Here is a 12,094-nt window from a genome sequence, read left to right as displayed (position 1 = left end):
TCACAGAGGCTGGGGGAGGCTGTACCTTCCCAAACAGCCAGGTGTGACCCCGCCCCCTGCTTACCACTGCTCCCTGTGTGTGGCTCCAGTCCTCCCACCCCCAGTGCTCTGGCTGGGGCTGGGGAGGCTGGGGCCACATGCCGCCTACCTTCCCAGCACTCTGGAGTTGGGGAGTTTGTGGCCACGTGCCCCCCACTTTCCTGGGACTGGGGGGGCTAGCCTAGGATGAGACTGGGCGAGTGGCCGGGGGGGCTCTGGGCTCTGGTTGAGGGGGAGGATGGTGGAAGGGGTAGGGCTGGGGGCTAACTTCCCCCAGTCGGCCGTTCACGCGCTGCCCATGCTGCACCCCATATTCTTCACAGTAATATTATGATATGATTATAACATAATCATAATTTTTTACGCAAAATAGGTCATGTGAGATATCATTGGAAAAGTTATAATTTACTGAATATGATTATCCTATTTGTATGTATGTATCTTTTTTGTATCTAAAGTTAGGAATATTTAATATATATCTGTATTACAAATGTGTTTACACCTGGGGAACACCCACTAGGCAAAAGATACTCAGTCTAGTTGGCTGGCTGGGAAGGGCCCATTCAGATTGATGAGCCATTAGAAGAAAACAATAGGTCTTAGGAAAAGCTAATCTCCAACCGGGGAGTCTTCCTGAGGACGCTACAAATGGCCTCTGAGCAATGGCTGTTGTGGCAGTACAGGGACATATAACCATGTCACCTCGTACTGGACTCCGTCTTGGAATACCACTGTTTTTCCACTGACTGGCGTGGGAACCAAACTTTGAGACAAAGGGTTCCCCCCATATGCAAAAGCTATTTAAGGCAGGAAATCGATATCACTGTGGATCTTCACTGACTCCCTGCCCAAAGAGGCTCTTGGAAATACCTGAGGAACAAGGACTGAACTGGGGGGGAGTGCTGGACCCAGGCTAAAGGGATTTTTAGCCTGTGAAAGGAACACCTGGGGTTTTTAGCAAGTGAAACTGGCCCCTTAAGAATCTCTACAGCCTGCTTGAATCATCATTTAGGGTGAGAATTTGCTACTCGTATCCAATCTCTTTAATATATTAAGCTTAGTTTGCATGTTTTGTTTGTTTGTTAGGTAATCTGCTTTGATCTGTTTGCTGTCCCTTATAATCACTTAAAATCTACCTTCTGAAGTTAAGAAACTTATTTTTGCTTTGTTTAAAACCAGTGTGTGGGAGTTCATAACTTGAGGCAGAAAGCTGTTGTATATCCTTTTCCACATTGAGAGAGGGGGCGAATTTCATGAGCTTATGCTGTACGGATCTCTGTGCAGCACAAGACGGTATAATTTTGGGTTTACACTCCAGAGGGGTTTGCGCATTTGAGTAGTTGGGCAGTTTCTTAGCTGTAGCCTCCCCATGCAGAGCTGAATGCAGTGTCTGTATGTACTGCAGCTGGATGTGTCCCTACCTATATGTGTGCTGCAGCCCGGGAGAGGGCTTGGCAGGCTGGTCATAGCAGTACAGTGTAAAGGGAGCTCAATCTGGGGGGGGCTCAGTGGTACACCATTTCTAAGTTGCACCTGGGGGGGAAATCCATCACAGAGATCTCTGTTGTGAGGGGACGGCAAAAGAGCTAAAAAACTGGACTCCTCTCTAACAAAGACTATTTGCTAGGTATTGACAAGTGCTGAAAAAGCAGCCTTGGAAGTTTTGTGAATATGAGTCTGGCTGAGGGCTGATTAAGCACTGATCTATCAATCCTAGGATTACCAAGATGCTGTTGTGACTTATTTTAATTGAAATTAGTGGGCTGAAATTTTGCTATTCAGCAGGAAATTGTGATGGTCTTGCCCTGGAGTGGTAAGAGGCCCACAAAGAGGATAAATTGCCAGGATGAGTGCCAGCTGCTGCAGATTCTTCTTTAACTTAGCTGGGAGAGCTCCTGCCTTTGGATCAAATTCAAGGAGAGGGAAATATCCTATAGACTTAGACAGGCACCAGATTAAATTAATTGATGAAATAACCCTGTGTGTAATTATTAATATGGTACAAGTGAAAAGGATTCACAAAAATACTTTGGGGGACTCTGATTTGCTTCCAAGGTGCCTGAAATTCAATCTTTGAATTTTCTAGCTGAGTAGTCCTCTTGCAGCGTCACTAGCATAACTGAAAATGGGGTTTATTTAGTGTGACTGTGACGGGGTGTACTTGCCCCGCACTGGTCAAGGAGGGGTTAACCTCATACTTTGGGCAGAGGGAGCCATGCCCCCTGGCCCCTGTTGGGCATGCTCCAACTGGAGCGTCCGTATAAAAGGGAGCAGCCCAGCTCAGTTAGGGCTGACCACTGAAGAGAGAGGGGATGTATGCTCCTGCCTGGGAGCTGCTAGAGCCCAAGACTGTGGAGGCCATGCCTGCTGAGATCTGAAAAGACACTCAGCTATCTGTGGATACCTAGGAGATGGTGGAACCGTCAGGAAGCTTACAGGCTGGAGACCATACCACTGAAAGATACAGTAGGAAGTAGTCCAGGGGAATTACACATAGTGCCTGGTCCGTTAGCCAGATCAAAGTCGGCATGTTGTGGTCGGCTCCCCGCTGACCCAGTGGTGAATACACATGCTGCTGTCAGGGTCCAGGGCTGGGACTGGTGGAGTAGGGAGGACCTTGGTTTTCCTACCCTCTAGCCATCAAACTGTGTAGCCCTGTGAGCGAGGGCAGCCATATTGACTCTGGCTACTAGAACACAGTAAAGGAAATATTTGCTGGCAGTCTCTCTTTGAGAGGGTGGCTTCGTTGTACTGTACTTCCTTAGTCTACTGCCACTCAAATGACAGTGTAAATGGAGGCACACACACTGTTGTCATAGTTGGATGAGCTTTCAAGTAACATCTAAACTAAGTAAAGAGATGTGGAAAAAGTGTGAGGATACTAACAAAGTACAGTTACACTGCTGCAATAGCACTTTGCAATTGTAATGTTTGAAGTACCAATAAATCAAATCGCTTACGCTAGAATTATTCAGTGGAACAGAAACATTACATTCCAGTAAACTATGTCCCACCCCACTTTTTTTTTCTAGGAAAAATCTCTTGCTATATCTGTCTATTTTTATGCATATCATACTGTTTTTTTTATTTGGGATGTTTTAGGGCACTTATTGGGTAGGCCTGAGAGCAGGAGAGAGACACTGAGCATTCACAGCTGCAACTGAGGTCAATGGGAAAGCTGTGCTTTGAACATATATAGAGCTAAGTGAAAAATCAGGTCCAGTGTGTCTCAGATTGGGTACCCAGAATTAGTGCATACTTTAGACCTTACTCTTTCTGTGCCTCAGCTCCACATCTTAAAATTGACATACCACCCTCTAAGCAGTTGCACTACAGAAGTAGTCGTCCCTGGCATCAGAGTATGAGGTTGTAGGGGACTTCACCTCTAAACCCCATCAGGACCACTTCTTTGCTCCTATGCTGACCTGTCCCTGTCTGGGTCTTCTGTGGGCCAGCCCTCTGGCCAGCTCACCTCCTAAGTTCAGCCCCCTTCAGGGGTAACAAAAGTCCATCTGTAAATCCACATAAGTATCCAAACCAATAGTTCTTCTGCCCCTCTTGGGCTATACTGAAGTTCTCGACTGTTTCTTTGCCCCTACTCCTGGGCCTTCAGAATCCTGCTGAACTCTTCTATGCTGCTGCTTCCCAGCAGGCTTCTCCCACTACCTTCCCTCCCTAGGGACTCCGGCAGCTTCCTTCAAGGATCTTGCTGCTCCTTACAGATCCTATCCAAGGGCCCCCAACAGTAGCCTGGCTGCTCCTGTGTTTCTCTTCAGCCTGCCTTTGCTTTCCCAGAAAGCATGAACTCTCCTTGGTTCTGGTCATCTTCCCCGAGACAGTGGCCACAGCTCTGTTTGTGGAGTCATCTCTCTGATTGCCTGCAGCTGGCATCAGTCCCTATAATTAAGTCTCCATCACATTCTGCTGGGAAGGTAGCTGTATGGCTACAGACAAGGCTGAGCCTGCCTTGCCTTAACGGGCCAGCCAGCCTGTGACACACTTCCTCACCTCACAGGGGTGTTGTGAGAATAAATAAATGTTTGTGAAGCCCTCGGATACTATGGCAATGAACACCATGGAAAAGCCATGAGGAAATTTAATAATTCCATCTTTAGAGCAGGCTTTGACTAGAGTGCAGTAAATAAAGCCTCGGGCCACACGAACAGCAAGGAGTACATTCTGTGCACTGAGAGAGGCAGGGTGCTATGGAAAAACTAGTAGGTGATCCTGTAATTAAAGACTGTATCATTATGTAGATACACAAGGGGGGCATATTAAGGTTGTTCCCTATTGTAGATTAACTGTTTTCTCAAATCTAATTTTAAATAGTCAATTTAATGGAGCATTCACCACTCTTCTTGGGAGACTGTTCTATGCCCTAATATGTAAATTTTACTATCACTATTTTGTCCTGAAATTAATCTTAAACTTTTCCATTCTTAATTTAATTTTATTGCTCTGAGATTTAGTACCTGTGGTACTGTCCAAAAATGTGGGTTGCTTGTTCCAAAACACCCACCACCACACAAAAAGATGTACACAGAAGAAAGTGGAATAATTCATATGTGCAGTACATTTCAGTGTATACAAAGTCTTGCCTGGATATGTGGTGGAGCAATACAATTGATTGAACTCCCTCTACTTCACACAACAACCTGCAGGAGGACATTACTAATAAACATCTGAGATTAAAGTTCCATTTTGCTGATGGCAAAATCACAATCTACAGTTCATAGATGCACTCTGACAGTTGTTGAGGCTTGAGTACTTATGAGTTCAGTGTAACCCTTTCCTTCCCCAGAGCCTATTTTCCTGCTTCCAATAAAGCCCGCCCCTGGTTGTATTGTTATATTTGGATATGCCATTTCTTTGCTGGGTTGATGTCCTTTGTTTCTTGTGTACTGAGTTTTGTACTCCTTGCCAGCAGTGTTAGCATTATTCATTTTCCCAAGGGGCAGCACTCCTTATGTCCCGGGCACAATGAGGAATCATCTTGTGTGAAGGCATCACAAAAAAAGAACCCAAGGGAGGGGAGAAGCAAACACCAGGGGGGAGGCTTGAGCCACACTTTGTGGTGGGGGGTTACAGTGGCAATGGAGGTTTCCATAGAAGCCTTACTCACCCAGCCTGCTCCAGTACCTTGGTTATGTCCTCTCCTTAGTCAACAATGCTCAATTCTAGTCTTGTAGGGGCCAAGTGAGAGAAGCCCTGCAGGGGATGGAGGTTGTGCCTTATGTCCTGTGTAACAGGGTAGTCTATCCCCTTTAAGGAAAGTGGGGCTCAGGGCCAGCCAAGCCCTGTTCCTTGACATGGTCTTTTTAAGGAAACAGCTGTTCAAGGGAGCAGACAAACAGGAATGGGGGACAGATATGAATTAGGTAGCTACCTTCTGAACATAAGTGACTCCCAGGAAGAGGGGTGGGTGGACAGCTTAAATAAGAGAATTGCAGGGGACCGTCAAGTAAGGAGAGAGGCTCCCTGGGATGGGATCCAGAGCCAGAAGCATGACTGGTGGGCTGGGTAACCCTGCCTGAATCACACTAAAACCCCAAGAAGGGCTGTGGGGCCCTTGAACCAAGGGGAAGAAATGTGTGAGTTTAAGAATGGCTCTGTGGAGCAGGACTGGAACCCAGCTCTGGTAGATGGGCTGACCTGTGATTTGAGCAGGCTTCCCCTCAGGAGGGAGGTCTGAAACCCTTTAATCAAGGTGAAGGAGTTCTGAGACCATGGCAGGAAGGCCCAAATCCTCAGAGGTATTTAGGTGCCTAATTCCTATTGATTTCAATGGGATTTAGGTGCCTAAATACTCTTGAGGATCTGGGGTAAAGAGACTTGTGGGAAAGACTTTCCAGAGAGGCCAGAGTCTGCAGTGGGACAAGGAGAGTTTCCTGGATCAGAGGGAACTGGAGAGAAAGGGCCCCCAAAGCTTTGGAACCAGGGTGAGTTGGAAGCATGCTACTGTAAGTACTCTGGGCTGTGAATGAGTTATTGGGAGAACCTTGTCCAGCACTCCAGGGCCACATTGTGCTATGAGCTGGTCTGGGATGGGGCCCTGTCATACCCTCAGCATCTGTTTGGGAAAACTTTTTGCCTGTGGAGAGCTTTCTGCTCTGCCAGTGAGACTTGGCACTGGAGTAAACCTTTAGTATTTTCAGCAAGTTGCCAAGATAAATGTGACTTAATATAAACAAGATCTGAGTCTAGGAAATGACTCCTGTATTTAAATAAATTCCACTGGGAAGTAGAAAAGCAGAGTTTCTGTTTTGTAATAGAGCAGGTAAATGAGACTCAAAGGTGCTGAAGCCATTAGAATGCATAATGAGTTCCTGATGTACTCTTGTATTCTCTCAGCTACGAAAAAGCCTCTTCTGTTGTAGAAAATGAGGGTAATTTTTATCATCTTGAGTACTCAAGGAACAACCCTCCTTCTTTTTCTTCCCTCCTCCACATATAGAGTCTGAGGCATGCAGATATAAATCAACATTTCTTTGATGATCAGCAATAACGTAATGTACCTGGGATTTTAATTTGTTATGCATTAATTTCAGCTATCATGAAAGAGACTCAATTCAAGGTAATTGTGGAATAATTTTAATGAACAGTATACAAAGTGGTGTTTCCTATGGCCTGTCTAATGAAGCAGATGATGACATGCTTAGGACCTATGTGCCTCACTTTCAACAAAGTATCTTAAGTAGTTCATAAAGTATACTCAATCTAAAGGAATATTTATTAGCAACCCTGCTCTCTGGAAAGCTGTTACATTATTATGTGATGTCCAATTTAGAGGAAGATTTGTGGATTCTTTTAGCAGTAATACAGTAGTTCCCAGATTATAGTGAGGTTTAATTCTATATTCCTTTATCTATCTTTAATTCTTTTTTTATTATTGCATGAGAAGGAGGATGGTCTCAGGGTTAAGGCACTGGGCTCAGGAAGTCTGGTTAAATTCCTGGGCCAGCTACAGGCTTTAAGTGACTTGCCTAAGGTCACACACACACTCTTTGTGCCTCGCATCCCCATGTGTAAAATGGAGATGCTATTTCCCGTTTAGATTGTAAACTCTTCAGGGCAGGGACTGTCTCACATTTGGGTATAGGGAGGTCCTGATTTTGATGGGGGGCCTCTAGGCAGTTACTATAGGGTAGTTTGGATAATGAGAAATTATTAAATGTAAACATACTAAAATTCACAATGAACATTATTCCTGTGGAACTATTTGACAAGCTCTGTCAAGGACGTTATGAAGATGCAGCTCTGTAGTAGCATCAGATTAACTGGCACAAGTACTATGCATCTGGCAAACTATTGTTTCCATATCTACATAATCAGAATTTAGAAATCTCAGAGCACTATTTCTTACTAGGGATGGCTGTTAATTTGTTATGTGTTACATTATGTCTGACAGGAGATTATAGGGGAAAAAGTCAGTTTATGTAGAAACTAGGTTGTAGTGTTCTATGGCATTACATGTACCAACAGAAACTAATTGGTAAGAAAAACAATAAAGATGAAATATGTAATATCTTGATGTTCACTGGTCTTTTCTCTTTGAGTGAAAGTTTCTGAGGTAAGTGTCATATGCAATAGAAATAACCTTTCATAAAAAGAAAATGAAAATGGCTAGAAAGTCAATTATGTTTAACACAGTAAGTGGGGTGTTTTTAAAATCAAGAAAGATTTAGATTGTTCCATTCAGAGATCTAGGGGGAGAAACAAAAACATCTAACTGTCAAAATTAATCAGCAGTTGATGAAAGGGGAAAACCTTGTGATGAATCTGTTCAATGTGACTTTTAACCATACAATAACTACTGGAGGATGACTTATGCCTTTGACCTCTGGAAGTTTGACTGTCTCATCCTTTGTTTTAGCAGGTACCAAGGCTTTCCCTACCTCTTATACTAGACATGGGAACTGCCACCATTTTGAGGGACCAGGTGGGTGAGATCTTTTATTGGACCAGCTTCTGTTGAGAAAGTCAAGCTTACACAGAGCTCTCCTTCAGGTCCTGGAAACTAACTCAGAGTGTCACAGCTAAATACAAGGTGAACAGATTGTTTAGCATAAGTAGTTAACACACATTTCAAGGTGAAGTGGCCTGTTAACAGTCCTCCAATCTTGGGGAGGAAAGGTGGTGGGGAAGGAGGGAAGCAGCTGGGGGAATTGTTAGTGGGTTATATATTGTTGTGATAAGACATAAATCCAGTGTCTCCATTCAATGATTTTTAGTGTCTAGCAAAATTATGAATTTAAGCTCTCAGGTTCATGTTCTGAAAATGTTGTGCAGGTTTCTTTTGAGGATGAGGACTGATAGATCAGGTATAGAGTAATCACTTTGTGACAAAAATGTTCACCCACAGGTGATGTGGTGTTTTTGTCTTTTATCATTTTCCTGGGCGAGTTCATTTGAGAGTGTAGTGATTGTCTGGTTTTACCCACATCATTGCTATAGGGGCATTTAGTGCACTGGATGAGGTACACCCCATGTTGTGATAGGCATGTGTAGTACCCATGGGTCTTGAAAGGTGAGGTATGGTGGGTGTGGATCGTTGTAGCAGTGGAGATATATCTGCAGGTTTTGCATCTCTTGTTCTGGCAGGGTCTGGTGGTGCTTTGAGTTGGTGTGTCCTGGTTTGTGGGGAGCTTGCTTCTGATGATCTTGGAGAGGCTGAGGGGTTGGTTTGAAGGCTAGAAGAGGGAGTTCAGGGAAGATTTCTTTCAGGATGGGGTCCCCATCCGATACGGGTTGTAGTTTGATAACCTGTATAGGTTCCAGTGTGGGGTTGTGGTAAGTCACAACTAGGGGTATGTGGTCTGAAAGGTTTTTATTTCTCTGTTGGAACAGGTTCTCTAGGCGTATTTAGATGCTCCATTCCATGATGCAATCTATTTCTCTGACGGAGTGTCCTTGTTTTGGTGAAGGTGGATGTGTGTGTTAAGGTGTATTATATATCGTGGACTTTCTCCTCGAATCCTATTCTGTGGTATCTGAATGCCTGGCTGTAGATAACTGATTTCTCGGTGTGGTTGGGGTGGATCTATGAAGGTAGGTGTAGTGATTTGTGGGTATCTTGTATATAACTATCTGTAGGGTTCCATTGTTGAAGCTGATTGTGGTGTCCAGGAAGTTGATGCTGGTATGGGACTGTTCCAGAGAGAGTTTAATGGAGGGGTGGTGGCTGATGAAGTTGTGGTTGAAATCTATGAGGGAGTTGAAGTTGCTGTAACTGTGCCTCAGTGGGTCACAACTGAGGATGCCAAATTCAGGACAAACTGCTGAGAAATGGAGCAAACGCAACCCAAAACTGGTGGTTATTCTTTAATAAGATATACCAAACCAGCCACAAAAGTAAACTCCTGTTTCACCTCACTGGCTAACAAGAAGTCATAACAGCAGTTTCCTTGAGCATTCCAGTTCTTATCCTCACCAAAACCACTGGATTCAGAGATGAGTGTGTGACAAAGTGAGATTGTTCTTAATGTTTTCTCTGAATGTTGTCGGGTTGCCTCAGTTTCCCCTATGCAGTTCCTAAGTATCTAGGTGGTGGGATAAGGGTGTATGATCATTGCAGAGCCCTAGCGGGCAGGTGTGTGCAGGTGTTTGGATACAGAGAATAGCTGACACCCTGTTTCCTGGCAACTGATGGCCTGGCCCTTCCTCCCTGCAAGGTGAGAGCTAAAGGTCTGAAGACAAAGAGATCAGGTGACCTCCTGGCCCTGGGAAAGGGACAAAGCCCAGAGGAGGAGGGGCTGGAGAGAGTCTTCAGTCTGGGGCTGGCTGGGGACAAGGAGTGAAGTACAGACGTGGTTGTCTGGCTCACTGCCCCCCAAAATGAACCTGGCTGAGGAGTCCTGTTCTCTGTACCTACATGCTCTGTTTTAGACGATGTTCCTGTCATCTAATAAACCTCTGTTTTACTGGCTGGTTAAGAGTCACATCTGACTGCAAAGTTGGGGTGCAGGACCCTCTGGCTTCCCCAGGACCCCGCTTGGGCAGACTCACTGTGGGAAGCGCACGGAGGGACAAAGGATGCTGAATGCTACAAGGTCAGACCCATGAAGATGGAAGCTGTGTGAGCTTTTTGCACTACAGACAGTCTGCTCACAGAGAGGAGACTTCACCAGAGTCCTGACTGGCTTTGTAGAGAGCAGTTACAGAGCATTGCCTGGGGACTCCATGACAGAGTGGCTCTCTAACCAGTCTCATCTAAAGAAAGGTTCTTCTGATCCCATAGGACCAGCCACACACCCAGGTCAATATATAACATAGATCAGGCCCAGAGATCACGCTGATGCCAATCCTTTGGTATCTAAAGGTTTATTCACAAAAGAAAGAGAGAATGGTGAGAGTTAAAATTGGTTAAAGGAATCAAATAAATACAGTAATTGCAAAGTTCTTGGTTCAGGTTTGTAGCAGTGATGTAATAAACTGCTGGCTTAAGTCTCTGGTTGCTTCCAAATCATTGGAAGGACCTCAGTTCCTTGGTTAGAATGCTCCCATTAGTATAAGTCCACAGTCCAGAGATTTGAGCAGGACAGAGGCAAAATGGAGGGGTTTCCAGGTCCATTTACATCCTCTGACATGTGGACGAAAACCCATTGTTTCAAAACAAAAACAAAAACAAAAACCAACCAACCAACCAAACAAACAAAAACCACCCCTCAGCACAGGTAGTGGAGAATCGCAGGTGACCAGATAGTGTTTGGAGTCACATGGGCAAGTCACATATCCATGCCCAATTTTGCTCAGTCATTGCAGGAAGCCATTACCTGTATTTCCAACAGCATGTTTATAGGACACTCCATTCAGTGTAGATGGACATCTTCCCATGGTCCATTGTGAGTTAAGTGTACTTTTGATGGGCCACTCAATTTGAATAGTCCTTCCAAGATGTGCTGGCTAACTACTTCATGGGTGTTACCCGAGGAGCAAACAATTGAAATCCAGGTGTAGAGCCAATATTCATAACTTCAAATACAAAAATGATACTGCATACAGATAGCACAATCATAATCAGCAAATGATAATCTTTTCATAGATATCTTACATGCCACATTTTGTACAAGATTCGTTGCAAATATACAATAGTGGTTGCAACAATGATCTATATAGTCATATTTTAATCAGGTAATGTCACAGTTGTCTGTCCAAAGGAGGAAAATATCATCAATGTATCTCAGGTATGCCACTGGTTTCATGGCACATTTGCATTTCACCCCTTTCCCTTCCTTTCCTCCCTATGACTGGAGAGGTGTTAACTTCACCTTGAATGATCCCTTGAACTATGTGTTAACTATTTATGCTAAACAATGCTAAACAATTTATGCTAAACAATTGTTCCACCTTGTATTTAGCTGTGACACTCTGAGTTAGTTTCTCAGACCTGAATTTATTTATTTATTTGGTATGTGCAATCCGGTCAAGCCAATCCACAGCCTTCTTATCAACAACATTCAAGGCACAAAGACCTCCAGGAAGTTGAGTCATTTTGCAGTCTTCAACAATGTGTATCATGGTTTGCCCACATTGACATAGTTGACTGTCTCTAAAACGCCACTGAAATTCTGCTACAGCACAAATTCCAGGTCCTGTTCGAAACCATTTGATAAGGCTCCATTGCCTTCATGGTAAATCAAATCCAGGTTGATGTATAAAATAATTATTTGTCACTTTCGCTGCGGGCCATGAAGCCCTCACCCAGTAAACTTATTCACAATGAATGCTGTGAGGGAAGACGACCATGTGGTGGATTAAACAAGTCTTTAATTAATGGTAGACGTGGCATATTACACAATTTCGTCACAAGCTTTGCTACACTTTCCTCTGTGCGAACACTGAGTGGAGCAATATTGCAGAGAACCGGTAGGTTGAGGAGTAGATTTAAGTGTGCCTGAAATAATACGCATGGTGGAATTAAGTTGTATGTCGATCATCCTTGTGTGAGATGAGCGAGCCTATACTGGAGTGCAATAGTCCACTGCTGAATAACAGAATGCCAAGGCTGAATTGTGTAACGTTTGAGTGTTGGCACCCCACATCATACCAGCCAGAT

Source organism: Dermochelys coriacea, chromosome 1 (genome assembly GCF_009764565.3).
Source record: "Dermochelys coriacea isolate rDerCor1 chromosome 1, rDerCor1.pri.v4, whole genome shotgun sequence".
In the NCBI taxonomy this organism is placed as follows: Eukaryota; Metazoa; Chordata; order Testudines; family Dermochelyidae; genus Dermochelys; species Dermochelys coriacea.
This window is presented reverse-complemented; position numbering follows the sequence as displayed.